Source organism: Ornithorhynchus anatinus, chromosome 2, assembly GCF_004115215.2.
Source record: "Ornithorhynchus anatinus isolate Pmale09 chromosome 2, mOrnAna1.pri.v4, whole genome shotgun sequence".
NCBI lineage: Eukaryota > Metazoa > Chordata > Mammalia > Monotremata > Ornithorhynchidae > Ornithorhynchus > Ornithorhynchus anatinus.
In genome coordinates this window covers 127,000,906-127,028,168 of record NC_041729.1, presented here as the reverse complement: position 1 = coordinate 127,028,168, position 27,263 = coordinate 127,000,906, and positions in this window count along the sequence as shown.

The window sequence follows — 27,263 nt, the reverse complement described above, 5'->3', positions numbered from 1 at the left end:
AATTACTGATATGTACATAAATGCTGTGGAGCTGAGGGAGGGGTGAATAAAGGATGCAAGTCCAGGTGAAAGGATGGCAGATAAGGGAGTGAGAGAAGAGAAATTGAGAGCCTATTTGGAAAAGGTGTCTTAGAGGAAGATGTCCTTTTGAAGTTGGGGAGAGTGATCATCTGTAAGTAAGAAGAGGGAGAGTGTATCCAGTCCAGAGGAAGGACATGAGATAAGGGAAGCTGAGAGAGACAAGATAGAGGCACAGTGAATAGGTTGGCATTAGAGGAACAAAGCATACAGGATCAGGGAAGTAAGGTAGGAGGGGACAGCAGAATTACCCAAAGAATGAACCGACACTCCAGGAAGTACAAATCAATGCCATTTCCTGAATAGAGTTGTACATGACAACACATACAACAACTTCTTTGCCCATTGGTCCTCACTCAGTAGTCCTTGCCTGGTGGCACAAAAGTCACAATGCAACATGCCCCCTAAACCCTTCCAACATCCCATGTTCCTCCTGATTATCCAATCACAGCAGGTTTTGCCTCAGAGGAGTTTTGTTGTTGTTTTTCTCACATGGAGGAGATTTCATTCTCATCTACCCTCACTTCACAAATTCTGAGATTTCTTTTCTAAGGGTTACTCTTCAGTCATCCAATATCAGCTTTAAGATCAAAACTCATCTTCATGGTCATCTTTTTGGAAGGTTGCCCCAAACTCTCTTCTCTGTTTACTTGTAGAGCTCTACTGAGTGTTCCTGTGTCCTTGTCCTCCTATATTCTGAAGATCATCTCAGAGTAAGACTCTAGGTAGTCTATGCTCACAATTAATTAATCTGCCCTGTCCTTTTGGCTCATCATTTGCTTCCCCACAACAAACCCAAAACCCGCTTCACAAATGCCTCCAGCATCTGAAGACTACACCTTCCCCATCCATATTCAAAGCACTTGTGAAATTGAATCTCCAGTAGGCTTTCCCCAGTTAATTTCTAATATGCTCACTTTGTCACCCCATTAATACTTTAGCATTTCTATATCACCCAATCATTTAAATCCTAGCAGCACACCTAGTGAATCCTCACTTTATTTTTATTTATACCATTACTTCCTCTTACATATAATTTATTTTAGGTGTTGGCCTTCTATGAGAGGTTGCAAACTTTACCAAAAACATTCTTCATTCCTGAAACTCCCTCACATTTCACACCCAAGAGACCGCCATTTTCCCCATCATTAAAGACCTATTAAAATCATATCTCTTCTAGAAAACACTTTCTTCACCAAATTCTCATCTTCTCACCCTATTAATCTTGCCTTCTGCATTCCCCATGCTCTTAAAATCATACCTCTTAAGCACCTCAATACTAACTGCCCCTAACCCCTAAAGCACTATGGACATAGCCTTATACTCTGATGTTTCCCCTACCTGCAATTTATTTGAATGTCTATCCCCTGCTCTGGACTGTAAGCTCCTTATGGGTAGGAATCATGTCTACACACTATATTATAGACTCCCACACTAGTTCACTCTGCACACATTAAGCACTCAATAACTATATTGACTACTTCAAGTGGTTTGCTGCTCACATGTTACAGTTGTTCTACCAAACCCATCATCACCCCTTTCCCTTATACCAACTCCAATTCTGTAAGTGGATAACAAGAGAGGACTTTGAATTTTCCTAAAAAAAAAAAAAGGCTAACGACTTTAAGCTTAGGAAAATCTGATCATTCCATAGTGCTCTACTAGACAGTAAGAGAATAACACAACTCATCATTTGACTGAAGTAAAAGTCCAAATGAGGGAAAATTTAAAGGAACTAATATGTGACAACTAAATATCATCTGCAATCCATCACAGTAAAATTGGTCATTTCATTCTTGCAATTCAACTTTTCTACATTCAGAATTCATACTTAAAAGGTGCTTCCAATGATTTGGAACACTTCCTTTTCTTCCACTTTCAGAACTAATGGGAATTTCACTTAGATGAGTATTTTAATTTGATGTCACATCTCTTTTCTTTTCAAATGTTCTTTATTCTTTTTTTAAGTGCTTACTCTTGTTCCCACAACTGCTACTTTTAAAGAGAAAATGGTCTCTAGTTACATGAATATTAAAAAAAAAAGAAATAGAAGTTACAAATCTTTGTTCTCCAAATAACATTTTCCAGCTATTTCTCCTGCTAACACATCAGAAAATGATTGATATATCTTATGTAATTTGTGATGAGTCCACAACAAGCTGCCTTAGTAGTGACTGTTTGTGATCCCGCAAACAAGAAGAGGAAAGAGACTCGCGAAGGCACCGAGACAGGTGATTGCTGACCTGTGGGGGCAGAGCATGGAGGGAGGCATGGCCTTCTCTCCCTGTTCTACCCAGCAATAGTCCTGGACCAATCAGTGACTGTCCCATAGAGCCACAGCTGTGATGGCTAAAACAGATAAAAGGTGGTCAGCAGTACAGAGGCAGTACAGTACAGAGGCAGTACAGAGGCATGCTGAGGCATTGAAGCAAACATTGAAGAAGACAGCAGCACTTGGACTCAGCAGAAGGCAATAGTGCTTGGAAGCAGAAAGAAACACTGGCAGAATGGGTTCCCTTGGCCAGCAGACTGTATTGGACGCTTGGTAGAGTGGAGTGAGTGAGTGTATGGGTCACTCCCTTGGACATTGGTAAAACTCAGTAAAAAACTTTCCACAGTCACCTTGGTGATCAGAGATGTGGTTTGAATTCTACTACTTGGCACTGAGGCTTCCCCAGTCCAGGAAGGTCCTGGTCGGTACAAGCTGCGGTAGGCGGGGGTACTTATGACATAATTTAATTCCAAATTTTACATGGTTTTGTGACCCTTAACACATTTCATATTATATTTATTTTCATACTCAATATCTCTTTTATGAATACTTTAGGGTGAAGGTCTACAAAATTTAACAACTATTAACATTTTAACATTGATAAATGGAATTAGGAATTTTCTGCCTATTATTCAATCAATCACAGGTATTGAGAACTCACTGTGGGCAGAGCACTGTATTAAGTGCTGGGACAGTACAATATAGCAGTTGGTAGAATTGTTTCCTATCCATAAGGAGCTTACAGTTTAAAAGGACTACTACTTATTTACTAATAATATTATAGATTAGGGTACTAATCAGTACTGTAGTGTACTGATAATATTATAGATTAGGGTACTAATCAGTACTGTAGTGTACTGATAAGAAGATATCTTTATTCAAAAGACAAATACAGTCTCCAGTGAAATACAGTCAGTTCTTAAAGAATGCAAATGAAGGAGTAGGGAAGAAATGTACATGTAAAATAGAGAGAACTAGTCCAGAACTAGAAGTGAACTAGGAACCTTGCTTGATGGAGAGGAATAATGATGATGAAGATGATGAGAGTGGCATGTATTAAGCTCTTACTCTGCGCCACCCACTGTACTAAGCTCTGGGTAGATACAAGCTTTTCAGGTTGGCACAGTCACTGTCCCACAAAGGGCTCACAGTTTTAATCCCTGTTTTATAGATGAGGGAACCTAGACCCAGAGAAGTGAAGTGATTTGCCCAGGGTCTCACAACAGATAAGCAGAAGATACAGAACTACTACCCATGTCTTTCTGACTCCCAGGCCTGTGTTCTGTCCACTAGGCAATGATGCTTCTCTAAGGGAAGATGAATAACCGTTGGAAAATTTTAATGGTTAGAGAGATGTGGGTGCTGAATGACTTTTATGGCTTAAAAACTCTCCATCACCTTGCCCCTTTTTACCTTATCTCCCTTCTCTCCTTCTACATCGCAAGCTACACACTCTGCTCCTCTGGATGCTAACCTTCTCACTGTGCCTCAATCTCACCTGCCCCACTGTCGACCCCTGACCCACATCCTATTTCTGGCCTGGAATGCCCTCCCTCCTTAAATCCACCAAATAATCACTTTCCCCTCCTTCAAAGCCCTACTGAAGACTCACCTCCTCCAAGAGGCCTTTCCAGACTAAGCCCCCCTTTTCTTCAGCTTCCCATCCTTTCCAAGTCACCTCAACTCACTCCCTTTGCTCTAAACCCCCTCCCTACCCTACAGCACTTGTGTATCTGTAATTCTGTAATATCTGTAATTCTATTTATGTTCATGTCTGTTTGCTTGTTTTGATATCTGTCTCCCCCCTTCTAGACTGTAAGCTCAAACTGTCTCTCTTTATTGCTGAATTACACTTACCAAGCACCTAGTACAGTGCTCTGCACACAGTAAGTGCTCAGTAAATATGATTGAATGAATGAATGTCTCAACAAGATGGTCCAGGCTACAACATGTAGCATAATAATGGTGTTTTTGTTAAGCACATACTATATTCCAAGCAATAGTCTAATTTCTGGGGTAAGTACACGAGAATCATGATATATTTTTTTCTCCATTTTAGAGGTGAGGAAACTAATTCCCAGAGAAATTAAGTGACTTGTGGACCAGGTCACATAGTAGGCAGGTGGCAGAGTTGGGCGTAAAACTTAAGTCTTCTGATTTCCAGTCCTGTATTTTTTCCATTAGGCCACACTATTTTCTGGGCAAAGCTGGAGGCTGAAATACTGGTAAGAGTTCTGGGACAATAGTCTAAGTATGATATGGAAACAATTTGAACCAGAATGCTAGTGGCTGTGGGTAGAGGGCTAGGGGAAGATAAAGGAAACAGCATGGCGTAGTGGAAAGAGCATAGGCCTGGGAGTCAGAGGACCTGGACTATAGTTCCAGATCCTCTAGAAAACTTCGGTGTGACTTTGGGCAATTCCCTTAACTTCTCCGTGCCTCAGTTTCATCTCTTTTAAAATAGGGATTAAATCTTCCTCCCTCTGATGTAATCTATGAGTCCCATGTGGGACAGAGACTGTAACTACCCCAGCACCTGGTACAGTGCTTGGCAAGTAGTAAGTACTTACAAGGCCCATTATAATTATGATAATTATTAGAAAATATTATGGATGAAGAACTGATGGTAGTTGAGGGAATATGGCAACTGTAAAATGGGAATTAAATGCATTTTTTCCCTCCTACTTAGATTGTCAGCCTCATTTGGGACAGGAACTGTGTCAACTTGTACCTACTACAAGGAGTCTTAGAAGAGTACTAAACCAACAGTAAGCACTTAGCAAATATAGCAATAATAATTATAATAATAATAATTTGTGGTACAGTATCTGAAAGTCTCACAATTGTCTGAGTTCTTGGGTACAGCAAGATGTTTCTGGTGCAATTATTTCTCAGCTAGTAGACCTTTGATTTCTGAATTGTTTGCATCAAACCTTCTTTGTTCTTTCTGGGGTTTGGTCTAGTGTACTGACAGTTATCGAGAAGAGTAACCCTATTTCACAGATAAATGCTCAGTTCATTCAATAGTATTTATTGAGCGCTTACTATGTGCAGAGCACTGTACTAAGCGCTTGGGATGAACAAGTCGGCAACAGATAGAGACAGTCCCTGCCGTTTGACGGGCTTACAGTCTAATCGGGGGAGACGGACAGACAAGAACAATGGCACTAAACAGCGTCAAGGGGAAGAACATCTCATAAAAACAATGGCAACTAAATAGAATCAAGGCGATGTACAATTCATTAACAAAATAAATAGGGTAACGAAAATATATACAGTTGAGCGGACGAGTACAGTGCTGTGGGGATGGGAAGGGAGAGGTGGAGGAGCAGAGGGAAAAGGGGAAAATGAGGCTTTAGCTGCGGAGAGGTAAAGGGGGGATGGCAGAAGGAGTAGAGGGGGAAGAGGAGCTCAGTCTGGGAAGGCCTCTTGGAGGAGGTGATTTTTAAGTAAGGTTTTGAAGAGGGAAAGAGAATCAGTTTGGCAGAGGTGAGGAGGGAGGGCGTTCCAGGACCGCGGGAGGACGTGACCCAGGGGTCGACGGCGGGATAGGCGAGACCGAGGGACGGCGAGGAGGTGGGCGGCAGAGGAGCGGAGCGTGCGGGGTGGGCGGTAGAAAGAGAGAAGGGAGGAGAGGTAGGAAGGGGCAAGGTGATGGAGAGCCTTGAAGCCTAGAGTGAGGAGTTTTTGTTTGGAGCGGAGGTCGATAGGCAACTACTGGAGTTGTTTAAGAAGGGGAGTGACATGCCCAGATCGTTTCTGCAGGAAGATGAGCCGGGCAGCGGAGTGAAGAATAGACCGGAGCGGGGCGAGAGAGGAGGAAGGGAGGTCAGAGAGAAGGCTGACACAGTAGTCTAGCCGGGATATAATGAGAGCCCGCAATAGTAAGGTAGCCGTTTGGGTGGAGAGGAAAGGGCGGATCTTGGCGATATTGTAGAGGTGAAACCGGCAGGTCTTGGTAACGGATAGGATGTGTGGGGTGAACGAGAGGGACGAGTCAAGGATGACACCGAGATTGCGGGCCTGCGGGACGGGAAGGATGGTCGTGCCATCCACGGTGATGGAGAAGTCTGGGAGCGGACCGGGCTTGGGAGGGAAGATGAGGAGCTCAGTCTTGCTCATGTTGAGTTTTAGGTGGCGGGCCGACATCCAGGTGGTGACGTCCCGGAGGCAGGAGGAGATGCGAGCCTGAAGGGAGGGGGAGAGGACAGGGGCGGAGATGTAGATCTGCGTGTCATCTGCGTAGAGATGGTAGTCAAAGCCGTGAGAGCGGATGAGTTCACCGAGGGAGTGAGTGTAAATGGAGAACAGAAGAGGGCCAAGAACTGACCCTTGAGGAACTCCAACAGTTAAAGGATGGGAGGGGGAGGAGGCTCCAGCGTAGGAGACCGAGAATGATCGGCCAGAGAGGTAAGAGGAGAACCAGGAGAGGACAGAGTCCGTGAAGCCAAGGTGAGATAAGGTATGGAGGAGGAGGGGATGGTCGACAGTGTCAAAGGCAGCAGAGAGGTCAAGGAGGATCAGAATGGAGTAGGAGCCATTGGATTTGGCAAGAAGGAGGTCATGGGTGACCTTAGAGAGAGCAGTCTCGGTAGAGTGGAGGGGACGGAAGCCAGATTGGAGGGGGTCTAGGAGAGAATGGGAGTTAAGGAATTTTAGGCATCGATTGTAGACGACTCGTTCTAAGATTTTGGAAAGGAAGGGTAGTAGGGAGATAGGACGATAACTGGAGGGGGAAGTGGGGTCAAGAGCTGGTTTTTTTAGGATGGGGGAGACGTGGGCATGTTTGAAGGCAGAGGGGAAGGAGCCCTTGGAGATCGAGTGGTTAAAAATAGAAGTTAAGGAAGGGAGGAGGGCAGGGGCGATGGTTTTAAGAAGGTGAGAGGGAATGGGGTCCAAGACGCAGGTGGAGGGGGTGGCACTTGCGAGGAGGGAGGAGATCTCCTCTGAGGATACTGCAGGGAAGGATGGGAAAGTAGGGGAGGGGGTTGTTGGGGGGGAGGGGAGAGGCGGAGGGGTGACTTTGGGGAGCTCAGACCTGATCGTGTTGATTTTCGTGAGGAAATAGGTGGCCAGATCATTAGGGGTGAGAGATGGGGGAGGGGGAGGAACAGGGGGCCTAAGGAGAGAGTTAAAGGTCCGGAACAATCGGCGGGGGTGACGGGCATGGGTGTCGATGAGGGAGGAGAAGAAGCTTTGCCTGGCGGAGGAGAGGGCAGAGTTAAGGCAGGAAAGGATAAATTTGAAGTGTGTGAGGTCGGCTCGGTGCTTGGACTTTCGCCAGCAGCGCTCAGCAGCTCGAGCATAGGAGCGTAGGAGGCGGACGGAGGAGGTGATCCAGGGCTGTGGGTTAGTGGAGCGAGAGCGGCGGAGGGAAAGGGGGGCGAGAGAGTCGAGATGAGTAGAGAGGGTGGAGTTGAGAGCGGAGACCTGATCGTCGAGAGTGGGAAGAGAGGACAGGGCGGCAAGGTGAGGAGAGATGCTATTGGAAAGACGGATGGGATCGAGAGAGCGGAGGTCTCTGTGGGGCAGTAGCGAAGATTTGCAGGGGGAGGGAGTGTGAGAGATGAGGCAGTTGTTATGTTTGTTGTTGTTTTTTGTTGAAGTTTTATTTTTTATTTTTTTTTTAGGCAGCCTTCTGTGTTACATTCATTCTCAAGTAGAATTAGGTTCAAATATTTGGGTCATTTGAAGGCTAATATTTTGTGCACTGGATCTATAGATAATGGGATCTTGGAGCATTGTATGAGATTATGGTCAGTCCAGTATTCTGCTCCCTCGTGGCTCTGTGATCTCTTGAGACCAATGGGTATACCATTCTTTAAATTGGTGATGTAGCCAAGATTTTTTTAAAAATTTCTTTGGCATACAAAAAGTTGCTGTTTAGAATTGAGGGGTGGTGTTTGCCTCATTCTTCAGCTAAAAGGCCATCACCATTGAGTTTGCCAAATGCCCTGAGGCCTGATGAGTTTCCTTCATGAGTTTCCTTCATGAGTTTCCTTCACTTCCAGCTCTGGCATTGAAATTGCCCATTAAAATTAGTAATTGGACATCAGCACTCCTATGAGAATTTTGCCTACATTTTTATTAGGGGTGCTCTTCATTATCACATGGTATACATGCTTATGAGATTAGTGAAGTTATTTTGTTTAAGGGACAAACATGAAATAATCAGATGGTCACATATGGCTTTTGGTATATCTGGGCAGCCTAATAGCCTGATAAATGTTTACATTGTCATATAGCATCCTGATGTTCCAAGATACAATGGTAATTTCTTAGAAAAAGTATTTTCTCTATTTGTTTTGGAAACACATATATTCACCTTATAAATTGGGTTTTATTGATGTACTGGGTTTGGATAAGGCAGGGAATTTGAAGATACACCTCTTCGGGTCCCCTACCTCAATCAGGCTGAGTAGTGTACCCCAGGATAGGGCTGCTCAGTCATCCAGGGGGCAACTGAATGGCACTGCTGCCTCTTTAGTGACCAATATCCTGGACCATCTGCTCATGTAGGGCTTTTTACATGGAAATATGAGACATACCACTGCCAGTGGGATATGAATTTGGATTGTTTTTCATTAGTGGTGATGACTTTTTAAATAGTGTTTAAGTGCTTACTATGTGGCAGGCACTTTACTAAGCACTGGGGTAGGTACAATCAAATCAGGTTGCACATTGTCCATTTCCCACATAGGGCTCACAGTCTTAATCACAGGTAAGATAACTGAGGCACAAAGAAGTTAGGTGACTTTCCCAGGGCGACACAGCAGGTAAGTGGTGGAGCTGGGATTAGAACCCAGATCCCTCTGACTTCCAAGCGATGAGCTATCTACATTGTCTTTCCCAGTCCCCTGCAAGTAAACAGCACACTTTGCAAGAGGATTGTTCAAGGTATGGGTGAAATGTATGGCCATTAAACAGAGTGACCCTGTTTGGCTTCCCAGCAGAAGATCTCTAGACTGTGAGCTTGTTATGGGCAGGGACTGTGTCTGTTTGTTGTTATATTGTACTCTCCCAAGAGCTTAAAACAGTACTCTGCACAAAGTAAGTGCTTAATAAACATAATTGAATGAATGAATAAGGATCCTGGTGTACCTTTATCTGCTTTGCACAGCACTACTGAGGGATACAGTCACATCAACTGCACCAAGCATTGATGTCTTTCTTCAGAAATCAAATACATGCTCTATGGTTATGAAGAAAAAATCTCTTTGGATCAGATTATGATGTGAATATTGAAGAAATACTTCAGTGGAAATCAATCAATCAGTGGTATTTATTGAGCACTTACCATGTATAGAACACTGTACTAAACCCTTGGGAAAGAGTACAGTGTAACAGAGTTGGTAGACAAATTCTCTGCCCACAGTGAATTTACAGTCTAAAGAATGTATATTTCAGTTTCTGTCTCATCTTGCTTCATCTAAGTGGATACCTCCAGGATGCAGTAGGAGACGTAGGATTGCAGATTACAAGAAATTACATCAGAACTGGAGAGATGATGATGTTGGTATTTGTTAAGCGCTTACTATGTGCCGAGCACTGTTCTAAGCGCTGGGGTAGACACAGGGGAATCAGGTTGTCCCACGTGGGGCTCATAGTCTTAATCCCCATTTTACAGATGAGGGAACTGAGGCCCAGAGAAGTTAAGTGACTTGCCCAAAGTCACACAGCTGACAAGTGGCCGAGCCGGGATTCGAACCCATGAACTCTGACTCCAAAGCCCGTGCTCTTTCCACTGAGCCACGCTGCTTCTCTGCTTCAAAGAGAGAAATTTGAAAGTCATCCACATAGAGGTGATCGCTGAAACCGTGTAAGCTGATTGACTACTCGGCAGAGGGACTGAATATCATCATCATCATCATCAATGGTATTTATTGAGCACTTACTGTATGCAGGGCACTGTACTGAGCACCTGAGAGTGTACAGTTAAACAGAGGTAGTAGTCACAATCCCTGCCCACAGCAAGCTATGGTCTAGAGGTGGAGACAAACATTACTATAAATAAATCATTTGCAAATTATAATTTATAGGTATATACTGAGAGTGGGACAAAGAACATCAAATTCCCAAAGGTTACAGATCCAAGTCCACAGACAGTACAGAAGGGAGAGGGGGCTGGGAAAAAGAAGACTTAATTGGGAAACTCCTCTTGGAAGAGATATTACGCCAATAAAACTTTGAATTTGGAGAAAGTGGTGGTCTGGCATACATGGAGTCGGAGGGAGATGTAGTGCAGAGGGAGAGTGTGGAAAAGGGGTTGGTGGTGAGATAGATTAGATCAGACCGCAGTGAGCAAACTAGAACTAAAGAAGTGAAATATATGGGCTGGTCTGTAATAGGAGATTAGTGAGATGAGGCAAACTGATTGAGTGCTTTAAAGCCAATGGTAAGGAGTTTCTGTAAGGGAGAAGAGTATAGGACCCAGAACTGAACCTTGTGGGACTCCTGCAGTGAAGGGATGGATAAATGAAACATAGCCAGCAAATGAGACAGCATAGGTTTGGACTCATTACCTACTGAATCAGCACATGAGGACTCCTTCATTGATCAGGTGGACACAGAACAGTTGCCACAAAAGTTGTTAATAATATGTATGACCCTCTGTAACCACTTTATAGCATCCAGAAGCCTGGCTTAATCCTGAAACATATCTGTAAAGCACTATGGTTAAAAAAGCATCCCTATATCAAAATAAAAATCACATTTTACTGATTTTCAGTAAATGATCTGATTTCATTTTTCACATATTTAGGAAACAGCCCAAAGGTCTTTTGAACTTTTAGTGTAAGTGGTAGTAAGGTGATTTCAAGAAGCTGTTTAGAAACATTATTAAAGTCGAATAAGCATTTACAAAACCCATCCCTTGATTTAATGAATTTTAGCAATAAAATAGGTTCTTCCTCTTGTGAGATATTGAGAACAAGGTCGAGGTTACACCTGGAGCAGCACTAGAGGTACTGATTTTTGCAAATGCTGATTAAGTTCTGAAGTGATCAACCAGACAATAAGCAAGTGAGAATGTTGAGAACTGCTCTTTGCCCTTTCAGCTGCACTTCAGTGGATGATGACATATTTCACTTTGTTGATCCATATTTAATTCTTCAAGAGGAAAGATACTTTATTTCTTATCTTTTACTTGGCACTAATTCCACTTACTGAAACATTGTTTCTTCAGATGGAGCATTGTCTTGAGGCCTTGAGTTCTTAAAGGAAAAATTTGGCTTGAATAGCCTTCAATATTTGTTCTAAAGTCAAATACTCTGAACAAGGAAAAAAAATATTTCATTATTTACAATACAGTCAGTTCTCCTATTTCATTGGATTGTATTCCTGTAAAATTTCATATTATAAAATCTTGCATCCTAGTCCTCACTCCCTACAGAAAGCTACATATATTGGCAAAAATGTTTTTTCCAACACTGCATCACATTGTACCAGTTAAGTGCTAATTGCCAGAATAATATTTCCAATTTCTACTCAAAATAAATAGTGAAGATGCATAGCAGAACTGACTTTAATCTGAACATTTTTCCTCTATTTACAATGTGTTCAATGCGAAACTGTTGCTTGGCTATGTGGATAGAGCACGGGCCCGGGAGTCAGAAGGATTTGTGCTCTAATCCTGGCTCCACCCCTTGTCTGATGTAAGTCACCTATCTTGTGGCTTAGTGGAAAGAGCCCGGCCTTGGGAGTCTGAGGTCATGGTTTCTAATCTGCTTCTGCCACTTGTCAGCTGTGTGACTTGGGGCAAATAACTTCACTTTGGGGCTCAGTTCCCCCATCTGTAAAATGGGGATGAAGTTTCTGAGCCCTACATGGGACACCCTGATTACCCTGTATCTACCCCAGTGCTTACAGTACTGCTTTGCACATAGTAAGCGCTTAACAAATGCCGTCATTATTATTATCTGTCTTTGCCTAAGTTATCTCATCAGTAAAATATGGGTTAAGAATGAGAGTCCCATGGGGGACAGGAACTCTGTCTAACCTGATTTTCTGGCACATAGTAAGTGCTTAACAAATACCACAGTTTTTATTATTACTATTATTATTCTATATCCTCTTTGCTCTTCACAATCAGGTACGATTGAATGAATGAATGAATTTTCCTCAATAAAAGTGGACCACCATGATAGCAACATATTCCTACCATTTGGTGTAGAACATTGTGACCCATTGTAACAAACACTGCTATTCTGACTTTTTCATTAGTTTACTTTTTCAACTATGCCGATGTACTGCATACATCAATCGTATTTATTGAACACTTACTGTGTGCAGAACACTATACTAAGCACTTGAACTGTACTCAACCTAAATCACTATCTTCATTTCTTTTACATTTACCTATTCATAGTGCCTTACTCTCATCTTTTGGGTCACCAAGCTTATTGCTCACACCTTCCTCCCTATCTAGAACTATCTTCCCCTTTATATTCAATCGTATTTATATCCGACAAACCACAGCACTCACCATCTTCAAAGCCTTGTGAAATGCATATCTCCCCCAGGAGTTCTTCACCAATTAATTTCTAATTTCCTCCAGTTAGATCTCTCAGACTGCCACCTCAGTACTTGCATGCAACTTAAGCCCTAAGGTACTCACCGCACCTTTTTGTACTTATGCATATATTTCCATATACTGTATAATTTTCTCCTATATTCAATTATTAGGGTAAATGGATTACTACCTAGAATTGTAAACTCTATGAAAGGCAGGGAACATGTATATCAGTTCTAGTATAGTCTCCCAAACACTAAGTAAAAGGGTTTTCAGTCTAAGATGGATAAAGAACAGATAAGTTTCATCTGATTTTAACGACAAGGAAGAAAGGAAATGAATAGATAAATAGATAAATAAATAAATAAATCTGAAACCTGATCCTGCTCAAACAGAAAGGCTTCCCACAGGTCCAGCAGCTGGGGTGCATTGAATTGGCAGGGGGGCTCAGGGAAAAGCGAGGTCTCAAGGTGACGCCAGACCAAGGGGGAGAGGGTCTGGATTTCCAGTCCTAATGGGGATCTACCCAATTCTTCCCACTCTGTCCAGGACTGCCTCCCTCACACCCTGCCCCTGTCCTGTCCCACTTACTTCTCCGCCGCCCTCCCGCCTCATGCCCCTCCTTCTCTTTCCAGTTTTGCTCCCCCAGCCTTTTCTTTCCAGACCGTACACTTCCTTTTGCTGAGGAAGAACACCCTTTGTAGATTAATCCTAGAATGAACATTTGGAATTCTGCTTACATTTTACTGATCTTGTTTTCTTTAACTCTGGTGCTGATTACCCTTACTTAGTGTCATGCAAATCTTATGAAAATCATGTATGCATGTTTGACTCTCTGTATTTTTATTTTGAGTCCCTCATAAATATCAATTTGTGACAGACAAGGGAAAGACTGCATCATGGTGAATAACGAGCTATAGGCTTCCCCAATCTGATTCAAAATTTACATTTACCTGGAACTAGGTGCATGACCATGCTTCATTAGGTGATATCAACATTATTAAATACAGAACCTAAAAAAGGGGTCTTGTTCTCTGTCTTGATTTTCTGCCTCATTAAAATATATTTTTTCCTGGATTTTTTTTATTCAAAGAGTAAATGAAGCTCATTAACCACCTTGAAATGAAAAATTACTTTGTCCCACAATTTTTCCCACCTTCAAAGCCTGACTAAAGTCATCTCTCCTACAATAGGCTTTCTCTTTCTAAGGTCTCATTCCCCAGACTACCTTTACCCTCTGCATCACCTAAGCACTTGGATTTGTACTCTTTAAGCAGTTGATAGTAACCCCAACCTCAGCCCCACAGCACGTATATCCATATTTGTAATACATTTATTTTTATTAATGACTGTCTTCCCTCTAGACTTTAAGACTGTGGGCTAGGAATGTATCTACCAACTCTCATGCACTGTACTCTTCCAAGCACATAAGTGTTCAATAAATGCCATTGATTAATTGATTAATTACTTGTTTAATTAATGAATTTACTTCAGGGTTTTCTCTTATTTTCAGCTGGAAGAACTTTCTTTTCAAGATTGCATTTAATCTTTGTTACTCTTTAAATGATTACTTCTTTATCAACATGAACTACTTTGTAATTGAAAGTTTTGACGTGGAAAAGCATATCTGCTTTACTGAAGTGTAGATCTGTCTGCTATAAAGAATCTTTACTAAATGAAGAATATAAAATGAAAGCTTCTCAAGTAGTCCTCAAAACATATAATAAATAAATGCTTAGATACATATATTTAAAATCATAATGGTTCAGGACATTAACATTTTCCAATGGCATTAATTTCATAGATCACTATTTACCTTACCACCATATTAATTTACTCTGAAATATGAAAAAAAGAATAGGACTGTATATAGTGGTGTTATACAAAGAAGATTACAATTTTTAATTTTTAGTAATGAGTGAAGAGATATGATGAATGGCTGTATTTATTTGGGGAAGGGACTAGAAATGGCTCCCCATAATTTGCCTATATCATCCTTGCAAAGCAGGTTCACTAGAGAATGATACCCCATAAATTGAATTCCATCGGTCATAATAAATAGAAAATTAACAAATATAAAATAAAATAACCTTTTGGCAGTCCAGTGGTCTGAGAAGCATGGTCAAAAACATTGCTAAGAACTATATGTAAATACAATTATTTCATCATTAAAAGTCATGTCTAATAGACCTTTAATAAACATTAGATGTGTCTTCTAATGGTGAAATAATGGTAATTATAATACATAGTGAATTATGTTAGCATTACAGATTGTAACTTATTATTAGAAACATATGGTCTAACAGTGTTCCCTGTACAGTTTGTGCACATTATTTAATTATGAAAATTCACTTGGGAACTCACTCTGACTGTGAGTTACAGTTCAAAGGGCAAGGTGTCATTAATTTCCTCAGTGGAAGATTTTATGTTTTTCTGTTATCAACACTGTGAACCTTAAATAGATTCTTAAGTGAAATTAGCCTCCAAATAACATTAACTTAAAGAAAAGAAGAAAAACAAAGCAGCTGAGACATGTCTATGAATATAAGAAAAATGAAAAACTACAATTTGGAGGCATTTTGTGACCTCAAGAGAAATAAATATATTGTATATAATCCACTTTTAATTTACCTACAGTGTTCAAACATTACAGGTAGAAGCATTTAGAAACTAGAGATCATAACCTTACCTGATATAAATAATGGTACTTTCTCTCCTTCCTATCAAGGAAGGCCAGGACTGCATATTTCCATGAAGGCTGCTCTCTGCAAATTTATCTGGACTTTGGGACAGAGTTGGGCAAAGGAAGGAAAAAACAGCTTATCCTGCCATCTGAATTTCACATAGTAGATGCTGAGCTTCATCTGTAATCTAGAAGGCACTGAGATTGGGGTGGAGGACAGAGAGCTACAAAATAATAATAATGTTGGTATTTGTTAAGCGCTTACTATGTGCCGAGCACTGTTCTAAGCGCTGGGGTAGACACGGGGAATCAGGTTGTCCCACGTGGGGCTCACAGTCTTAATCCGCATTTTACAGATGAGGTAACTGAGGCACTGAGAAGTTAAGTGACTTGCCCAAAGTCACACAGCTGACAAGTGGCCGAGCTGGGATTCGAACCCATGACCTCTGACTCCAAAGCCCGTGCTCTTTCCACTGAGCCACGCTGCTTCTATAGGCATACACTGGTGATGACTGATTCTCTCATCTAGAATAGTGAGTGAGTCTCGATCCTAAAACCACAAGACTATCTGTTTCAACTAATTTACTATAGTGCTAGTGATTTAGTCAGTGACACTTGCCTTCTCTTGTCCCTGACAGCCATGTTCTCAATGGGTCCATGGTGTAACAAGTAAGTAGCTAGGCAGGGATGCAGGACATTGCAAAGAAGTTTATAGATGGAATAGACAAATCAGAAAAAAAAAGCAGCATGGCCTGAGTGTCATAGGACCTGGGTTCTATTCCTGCCTACAATTTCTCTGCTATGACACCTTTGGGAAGTCACTTTATTTGTCTGTGTCTCAATTTATTCATCTGTAAATGGGAATTAAATACCTGTTCTCCCTTCAGCTTAGACTATGTGCCCCATCTGGAGCAGGCACTATGTCCAACCTAATTATCTGTATCATGTATCTACCCCAGTGCCTAGTACAGTGCTTGACACATAGTAAGAACTTAACAAATAAAAATATCATTATTATTGTTGTTAAACAGGGAAAAAAAACAGAATTTATTCATTTTATGACTTCCAAAGATAGAAGATTGTCCCATGTGGTAGGAATTGTACTCTCCCAAGCACTGAATATAGTGCTCTGGTCACAGTAAGTGCTCAATAAATACCACTGATTGATTGATTGGAATCTAGTAAGGAGTTCAGATGTGGTGAGAGCTTTCTATACATTTTTCCTGGGCTCGTGGAATTGTACATTTACGCTTAATTGAAGTGTCATTTGTACTGAAATCCTTTTTTCTTAATCTGGCTAAATTATATGTGGTTGTTTTTAGATATTGGTTTTCAAATGTAAGTACAAATTATATACATATTTGCATATGCATGTATATGAAGAAAGAGATGGTTCATTTACTAGGGCTATTGATGCTACATCAATTTATATTTCCTTACAAAATATAATACATTAGCTTTGACTAGAAAATTACCATTTAAACAAACCTTTTTATACTGTATTGTTACTAATAAACAGTTCATTTATTTTAAACTGCTTATTCTCAAAATAGTATCATAGGCGATCCTGTGGTAGTTCAAAAACATAATTCAAATTGCAAACACTTTCTCCATTTAGTCCAAGAAATTATTTTTTCATTATTCTGTAGTGGAAGGTCTTGACTTTCAGAATTTTTTAAGGTGTCTAATGTCAGCTACCCACTCTAGCACTAATGACTGCCAGTGTATATATTTGTGTGAGGTCTCTCACATAAACACAAAACCTCCAATGTTTTCTCAAATATTTTTTTAAGCTAATAACTTCTCTGCCCATTTCTATTGTTGCTCTTTTCTCCCTTTTTTTCATAGTAGCTATATCAAAGATGTCTATCAGGGTATTATTTTTAACTTTACTTCTTGGTTCAGCTCCTTCAGTGCTGATAGGGAGCACTATATTTCATTTCCTCATACCATTTAAATAATGAAAATATATCAAGAAGTGAGAAGCTTATTCTAGATCTTATTAAATTCTAGAAAATCCAATTTTTATTTTATTTTCTCAACAACTATCAGTGCTCACTTAATCTTACTAAAATTCTAATTTCAAAATTTGATTGTCAGTCTATTGTTTCTTTTAAAGTTTTAATTTTCCAATGACCTTTTGTTTTTCAATCCTCAGAACCAGAAAAAAAATTTGGGTGTCTATGATTTTACTCCAAAGAATCTTGTTTTATGCCGTCGAGTCATTTCTTAAAATGGAAACAACAAATGATACTAGAACATAATTTATATGTTGAATTCTGGGTACTTAGTAATGTAAGGTATTTATTGTTTCTAATTGCCTTTCCTATTATTCCAGCCTTATCTCATTACATTTTAATAATTTTAACCATGTTATAACTTCCTATTTCAGTTAATATACTTTCATAAAAAACTGAATCACAGTGAAAGCAAAATTAACCTAAGATCATAGAGCACTTGCTATGTGTGCAGAGCACTGTACTAAGTGCTTGGGAGAATACAGTATAACAGAGTTGGTAGATATGCTTTCCTCTCCACAAGGAACTTACAGTCTAGAATAATATACTGAAGTGTATTGGGAAGTAGATAAGGGTTCCAGGCAGATAAAAGATGGGAATGATAGATTAAAGTGTTCCAGGCAGATAAAAGATGGAAATGATGGATTAGAGCAAGATGAGTGAGAAATGCATAATGAAAGTAGTAAGGATAGATTTCAGGTAAGAAGCAAGCATTTCTGAAAACCTTTGGTAATTTTTCACGTATTTTCAAGGCAATATGTCATTGACTTTGAGGCTGTAGAACATGAATCATTATATAAAGGAGAGAATTCCCCCCCAGGATGCCATGTAATTCAGTCCTTGAGGCTTAGTGATGAGAAGCAGCATGGCTTAGTGGAAACACCAAGGGCATGGGAGTCAAAAGTCATGGGTTCTAATCCCAGGTCCATCACTTACCAGCTGTGTGACTTTGGACAAGTTGCTTAACTTCTCTGAGCTTCTGTTACCTCAACTATAAAATGGAGATTAAGACTATGAGCCACACGTGGAACAACCTGATTACCTTGTATCTACCATAGTGCTTAGAACTGTGCTTGGCACATAGTAAGCATTTAACAAATACCTTTATTTTCAAGCGCTTAGTACAGTGCTCTGCACACAGTAAGTGCTAAATAAATAAGATTGAATGAGTGAATATCCTCCTGTGCCCCTAAGGAGTATAATCTAGTTCAATAAGAATTAGCAACTTTGTTTTCTATAGACCCCTCAAACTTTAGACTCTAGTAGAGGAAAAACCCTGCTCAAAATTGGCCAGATAAGTGACAGTGAACACTACTTGTACAGTATCTATGTGCTATTTCCAAAAAAAATTTAATTTATTCAAAGCTCCAAGCAGACTTATTGGATGAATCAATCCTTGATTCTGTTGCCCTATATTCCATTTATTAATGACTCCTGTGATGCCGCATGCTTTTGTCAATCTTCTTTTCTCGGTTTCATCCATTTCAAAATGTTGGAGTTTTAACCTGAGTACTATATATCATCATTCACCATGTAAAATTATTCAACTGAATTCTCCCCTGGCTATAAGGGTTAAAGTACTACATATCTTGGCATAAGGAGAGAAGGATTATACTGCTCCAATCAAAGAAAAGTCAGTGGCCTGAAGGGACAAATTAGTAGCCTAAGGTAATTGGAAAGCCATCACAGACTTGGGCTCTATTTTCCAAAAAACTTTCCACTCCTTACTCTGTTTTTAACCTCTATTTTATCCCTTACACTATCAACATTCATTCCTCTATATGTCTCCTGTCTCTAAATGTTCTTTCTTAACTTTGAAAGCATTCAACCAAACAGTTCCTCCACCACAAACCATCATACATTTAGTTTATCATCATTTCTTCCCCTGAGTCTTTTGTCCTTCCTGTTGCTAAGTGTTTTATAGTTTACTTAATGGTCAAGTAAAATGGCAATAATATAAAGAAATTGTGTTTAACTGAAAATATTGTTCAGTGATTAAGTGCTTTCTAGACAAAAAACAAATGCTGATGATCAATAGTAACAATAGAAGAAACCAGATGGCATTGACCTCCATCTCATTAGAAATTCACTGATCTTCAAATTGATGTTGATCACATTGAATAGGGTGAACAAAGGCATTGTGGGGATTATTTTTATCTTTTAACATACATCATGTACTTTTATCTCAACAGTATTACTGTTTCCAAATAGGAACAATAAAAGCATCTTCCAATACAATGAACTTCACTGCCCTTCAAAAATGAAATGGGGACCTGAACAGTGTGAAGCAATGCCACAATAGAAATGTGGCCTTACCTAAGTGAGTTTACACATATCATAACCAAATTTAACTTTTAATTTAGGTTATTTTCCCCCACGCTTATTACTAAGCAACAATAATTAAAGACCTGAAGCAAAAATGAATAGGGAAGAAACATATTTACCAAGCAAGAAGGTCATTTGCAACAGTCCTCATTCAACAGGTGTCCAATAATGTGATCATTAAGACTACTTTGTCAAATCCTGTGGGCTTATTTGAATATAAAATTTTCACTAAACAGGGAGAAAATGCATTACTGATGAACTTGAGTTAGTGATTTTAATTGGTTCCAAGAAAACAGAATGTTAAGCCAAAAATAGCTAAACAAAGTATAGTTTCCCATTGGAAATAATTTTAAAGTATATTAATGCATTCCTCAGGTCCAAAAAATTGACTTCCACAGTATGATTACACTGAAAAGGCAGTGTTTAAAACACAACATGAGCACATGATCAATAAATAGGTAATGAAAATCTGATAAAAAAAAAAAATAAAAAAATAATAATAGAATATAAATTAAACACCTCAAGTACACATCAACTATTTTGTGTGAATAATGTTCAACCAAATGGCAAAGGTACATTAACATATTTTCATGAAAAAAATTGGTTGAGAAGTTGCTTCCTAAAAGCATTTACTCTTCTGGATTGGCTTGAAGGCATTCAATCAGCTCTAAACTTCCTACCTTACCTCACTGATTTCCAACTACAACCCAACTCGTATACTTCGCTCTTCTAATAATAATCATGGTATTTGTTAAGCACTTATATTGTGCCAAGCACTCTTCTAAGTGCTGGATGCCAACCTACTTTCTTCACCTAGATCTTGTATTATTCTGCCATGGAATTTGGGCCAATGTCCTTCTTCTGGCCTGGAACTTCCTCCCCTTTCATATTTGATAGACCACAACTCTCCCCACCTTCAAATCTCTCCTAAAATAACATCTCCATGAGACCTTCCCTAAATAAGCCCTCATTTACCATGTCCAATATTCATCCCTTCAGCATGGTCTGTACACTTAGATCTGAATTCCTTAAGCACTAGCTGTTCACCCCTCTCTCCTCCCCAGAGGACTTATGTAACATAGCCTTACACTCAGTAATTTATTTTAATATCTGTCTTCCCATCTAGACTATAAGTTCCTGGTGGCCAGGGATTGTCTATCAACTCTATTGTACATTTCTAATTGCTTAGTACAGAGCTTTGCATGTCAAGTTCCTAATAAAGAGCATTGACTGTAAATTTTAATTCTAATGATAATTGAAAGAATAATCTTCCCAGAGGAAATGCACTTCAACTATGAACATTTTCTGTACTATTTAACTTTCAAAGTGTTATCTTTCACGTTTTAATCACCTAAAAGACACCTTCTGCTAACAAGCTAGAGATCTTGCTTTATTTGTTTCCAACACAGAACAAAGAACTTTTGAAATGGCTTTTAATCACTCTATTCCAGTCAATCAGAGTACTTCAAAAACTGAGAGAGAAAGTAGAAAGAGAATAAGTTTAGAGCCAAGGAAAACTTTGCATAGACTACAAAATCAGAGCATTATTTCCAAGTGTTGAGTCACTTTCAGAAACACTGTCACTATAAATCAGTAGCACTTTTGTGTTTCATATTGGATATCCTTGTGTATTTTTCTGGCAGTAAGGAATGCAGTAAATATTGATTGGAACTTGAAATTATGCTTTACCTTTTGAAGTAAATGTCAGGTCTCCCACCTTTTAATGAGTCAATCATTTATTTATTCATTCAATCAATCATATTTAGTGAGTGTTGACTGGCCACAGAGCAAGGTAGTAAGTACAATATAACCATAAATACATTCCCTGCCCACAAAGAGCTTACAGTCTGGGGTGTGAGGGGGAGACAGACATTAATATAAATGAATAAATTACAGATATATACATAAGTGTTGTGGGACTGAAAGAGGGAATGAACTAAGGGAGCAAGTTGGGGCGATATAGAAGGGAGTAGGGGAAGAGAAAGGAGGGCTTTGTCAGGGAAGGTCTCTTGGAGGAGTTATGCCCTCAATAAGCCTTTGAAGTGGAGCGTACAGAGAAGGATAATTATCAATCAATGAACATTATTGATTGATGATTTATTTAACACTTCTTGTGTACAAACCATTCTACTAAGTGGTAGAAGAGAACAAAACAGTATATTTGTTAGACATGATTCCTGGAGCTTATAGCCTACTAGGAGAGTCACTTTCAATATTCACATGGTTGTTACTTATGACCTTTCTCTAACCACTTTTTATCATTCTCCACTCCACTGACCTGCTGTTCCATCCCATATCACCCATTCACTAACTTGGGCACACACTCAACCTCATCATCACTAATCACTGTACAATCTCTATCCTCACTAACCCTGAAGTCCTTCTATTCATTCATTCATTCAATCGTATTGAATTGACTCAACTTTTGAATTGATTCAATTTATCCAACCACAACCTGCTTACATGCATTCTCTCCCATACACCCACTCCAAAAAAACCTGTCTTATTTCCTAACAGTTAGACCTCCATTCTTGACCTGCACCAATTTTCTCAAGTCATCATGGCCCATTTAGTCTCTATACACAAGTTACTCTTCCTTCTTGAACAAATTGACATCCTCAACAACCACCTTCTTTACTGAACTTAACTCACTTGCTCCCTTATCCTTTTCTGATCTTGTGCCAGTAACACACAGATGTGGCTCACCACCACAGTCTATTTCCTTCACACCTGTGCATGAGCAGTACAGAGCTATTTGTGGAAATCTGTATCAGGACAACCTTGACCATCTAAAATCCATCCTTGCCTGATTTAAAATATGCCCTCTCCTCCCCTCAGCAACATTATTTCTAGATCCCTTTTTAGTCATATGCCCATTGCCATAGCCAGTTGTTTCAGATGCTTAACTTTCTCCTCAAACTCCCTGTTCTTCAACCACCTTCATCTCTTGACCCTTAATGACCTACCTGGCCACACACTTTCTTGAGAAAATTGAAACCATCAGTTATGATATCCCTAAAATTTCCCCTGCTCCTCTCCAGTCCCTCCCTCCTCCTGTCCAATCTTTGGCTCTGTCATCTTTCCCAGTAGTATCTCAAGAGATCTCCTACCTCGTTTCAAAATCCACACCCTCCATATACACCTCTGACTCTATCCCTTCATACCTTATCAAAATACTTGCCCCCTTCTTGACCACTGTTTTCAACTGTTCACTCTCCAATGGCTTCTTCCTCACAGCTTTCAGACATACTCATTTTTCCCCTATCCTAAAAAACATTCTCCCTTAGCCCACACTGCTCCCTTCAATGATTGTCCCATCTTTCTTCTCATTCCTCTCCAAATTCCATAAGCAAGTTTACACCCACTGCTTCTGCTTCAACTCCAAAGCTGCCCTTTACCCCCTGTCCATTCTGCCTTCTGTCCCGTTCAATTCACAGAAACATCTCCAAGGTCATCAATGAGCTTCTTCTTGCCAAATCCATCCTAATCCTCCTTAACCTCTCAGCTGCCTTGGGCACTGTAGGTCATACTATTTTCCTGCAAACATTAACTTCTCTTCACTTACCCTGTATTCTACTGGTTCTCCTCTTATCTTTCTGGCCAATCATTCACAATCTCTTTCTTGGGCTCCTGTGCCTCCCACACCCTTAACTGTCTCTCAAAACTCATTTCAAGCTCCACTTCTACTCTCACTTCCTTTGAGAACTTATTCACTCCCATATCTTCAACGACCATCTCTGTGCAGATGATTCTCTAATCTACAACTCCAGCCTGAATTTTCTTCTTCTCTGCCATCCCATATTTCTTCCTGCCTTCAGGACATCTCTACTTTTATGTCCCTCCAAAACTTCAAACCTAACATGTCCAAAACAGAACTCCTCACCTATCCACCCAAACCCTGTCCTCCCCCATACTTTCCTATCACTGCACCACCAGACTCCCTGTATCACAAGCCTGTAAACTTGACATTATGCTTTCATTCATTCAGTCATATTTATTCCTTCATTTCTCATTCAATTGTATTTTTGCACACCTACTGTGTGCAGAGCACTGTACTGAGAACTTGGAATGTACAATTTGGCAATAGATAGCAACAGTACCTGCCCAACAATGGACTCAGTCTAAAAGGGAAAGACAGACAAAAAAAAAACCAAAACAAAACAAGTAGGCATCAATACCATCAAGATAAATAGAATCATATATATATATATATATATATATATATATATATATATACACCATTAATAAAATAGAGTAGTAAATAATATATACAAATATACACAAGTGCTGTGGGGAGGGGAAGGGGGTAGAGCAGAGGGAGGAAGTAGGAGGAATGGGGAGGGGAGGAGGGGCAGAGGGAAAAGGAGGTCTCAGTCTGGGAAGGCCTCCTGGGGGAGGTGAGCTCTCAGTAGGGCTTTTAAGAGGGGAAGAGAGTTAGTTTGGTGGATGTGAGGAGGGAGGGCATTCCAGGACAGTGGTAGGACGAGGGCCAGGGGTTGACAGCAGAACAGGTGAGAATGAGGTACCTTGAGGAGGTTAGAGGCAGAAGAGCGGAGTGTACAGGGTGGGCTGTAGAAGGAGAGAAGATAGGTGAGGTAAGAGGGAGCCAGGTGATGGAGAGCTTTGAAGCCAAGAGAGAAGAGTTTTTGTTTCATGTGAAGGTTGATAGGCAACCACTGGAGGTTTTTGAGAAGGGGAGTGACACCCAAAGTGTTTCTGTAGAAAGATAATCCAGCACTTACTATGTGCAGAGAACTGTACTAAGTACTTGGAGAAGTAGTGTGTCTCAGTGGAAAGAGCCCGGGCTTGGGAGTCAGAGGTCATGGGTTCGAATCCCAACTCTGCCCCTTGTCAGCTGTGTGACTGTGGGCAAGTCACTTCACTTCTCTGTGCCTCAGTTCCTTCATCTGTAAAATGGGACAACCTCATTCCCCTGTATCTACCCCAGAGCTTAGAACAGTGCTCTGCACGTAGTAAGCGTTTAACAAATACCAACATTATTATTAAAGTACAATTGGGCAACAAATAATAATAATAATAATGTTGGTATTTGTTAAGCGCTTACTATGTGCAGAGCACTGTTCTAAGCGCTGAGGTAGACACAGGGGAATCAGGTTGTCCCATGTGGGGCTCACAGTCTTAATCCCCATTTTACAGATGAGGGAACTGAGGCACAGAGAAGTTAAGTGACTTGCCCACAGTCACACAGCTGACAAGTGGCAGAGCTGGGATTTGAACTCATGAGCCCTGATTCCAAAGCCCGTGCTCTTTCCACTGCGCCACGAGAGACAATTCCTACCCAACAACAGGCTTGCAGTCTAGAAGGGAGGTAATAATAATTACAGCATTTCATTCAGCATGGCTCAGTGGAAAGAGCCTGGGCTTGGAAGTCAGAGGTCATGGGTTTGAATTCTGGCTCTGCCACTTGGCAGCTGTGTGACTGTGGACAAGTCACTTAACTTCTCTGGGCCTCAGTTACCTCATCTGTAAAATGGGGATTAACTGTGTCCCTCACATGAGACAACCTGATTACCTTGTATCTACTCCAGCACTTAGAACAGTGCTCTGCACATAGTAAGTGCTTAACAAATACCAACATTTTTTTCTATTAGACTGTAAGCCCATCAGTGGGCAGGGACTGTCTATTCCTGTTGCCGATTTGTACATTCCAAGTGCTTAGTACAGTGCTCTGCACATGAGTGCTTACTATGTACAGAGCACTGTACTAAGTGCTTGGAGTGTACAATTTGGGAACAGATAGAGACAATCCCTGCCCAGTAATGGGCTCACTGTCTAAACAGGGGAGACAAGCAGCACAGCAAAACAGAACAAAACAAAATAGCAGTCTAGCACAGACATAATCAAGATAAATAGAATCACAGAGATATACACATCATTAACAAAATAAATAGGGTAATAATATATTCAAATATGCACAGTGCTGAGGGGAGGAGGGGGAAGAGCAGAGGGCAGGAGAGGGGTGAATGGGGAAAGGAGGAGGAGCAGATGGAAAACGGGGGCTCAGTCTGGGAAGGCCTCCTGGAGGAGGTGAGCTCTCAGTAGGGCTTTGAAGAGGGGAAGAGAGTTGGTTTGGCAGGTGTGAAGAGGGAGGGCATTTCAGGACAGCAGTAGGACATTGGCCAGGGGTCGATAGCAGGACAGGCGTGAACGAGGGACAGTGAGCAGGTGAGCGGCAGACGAGCGGAGTGTATGGGGTGGGCAGTAGAAAGAGAGAAGGGAGGTGAGGTAGGAGGGGGCAAGGTGATGGAGAGCTTTGAAGCCAACAGTGAGGAGTTTTTATTTCATGTGGAGGTTGATAGGCAACCACTGGAGATTTTTGAGGAGGGGAGTGACATACCCAAAGCATTTCTGTAGGAAGATGATCCAGGCAGCGGAATGAGAATAGACTGGAGTGGGGAGAGACAGGAGGAAGGGAGATCAGAGAGAAGGCTGACACAATAATCCAGCTGGGATTTTAAGAGCTTTCACCAGCACGGTAGCAGTTTGGATGGAGAGGAAAGGGCTGATCTTGGTGATATTGTAAAGGTGAGACCGGCTGGTGTTGGTGACGGATTGGATATGTGGAGTGAATGAGAGAGCAAAGTCAAGGATGACACCAAGACTGTGGGCCTGTGAGACGGGAAGGAAGGTGGTGCCGTGCACAGTGATAGGGAAGTCAGGGAAAGGACAGGGTTTGGGAGGGAAGATAAGGAGCTCAGTCTTAGCTCCTTATCTTACAGTATTTGTTAAGTGCACAAGCCCAAGCACTGGGGTAGATCCAAGGTAATCAGGTTGTCCCACTTGGGGCTTACAGACTCAATCCCCATTTTACAGATGAGGTAACTGAGGCACAGAGAAATGAAGTGACTTGTCCAAGGTCACATACCAGATATGTGACGGAGCTGGGATTAAAACCCATGACCACTGACTCCCATTCCTGACTCATCTCTCTTATTCAACCCACATTTTCAAGCTGCATGAAACCCATCATAAAATAACTAAAATCCATTCTTTCCTCTCCCAACAAAGTGCTTCCACATTAAGCCAAATACTTTGATTACACATCTGCCTCCTTGCTGAAATCTCTGCCTCTTGTATCTCCCCACTGCAGCCTCTACTTCACTCTGCTGCCTGGATCATTTTTATACAGAAGTGTGCAGCTCATGTTTCCTCACTCCTCAAGAACCTACAGTGATTGCCCATCCAACTCCACATCAAACAGAAACTCCTTTACTATTGGCTTTTAAACACTCAATCATGTAACCTCCTCCTATTTTAACTCACTGATTTCCTACTACAGCCCAGCCTATATACTTCACTCCTTAGTGCTAATTTACTCACTGTACTTCAATCTTCTCTAGCTATAGCTACCAACTC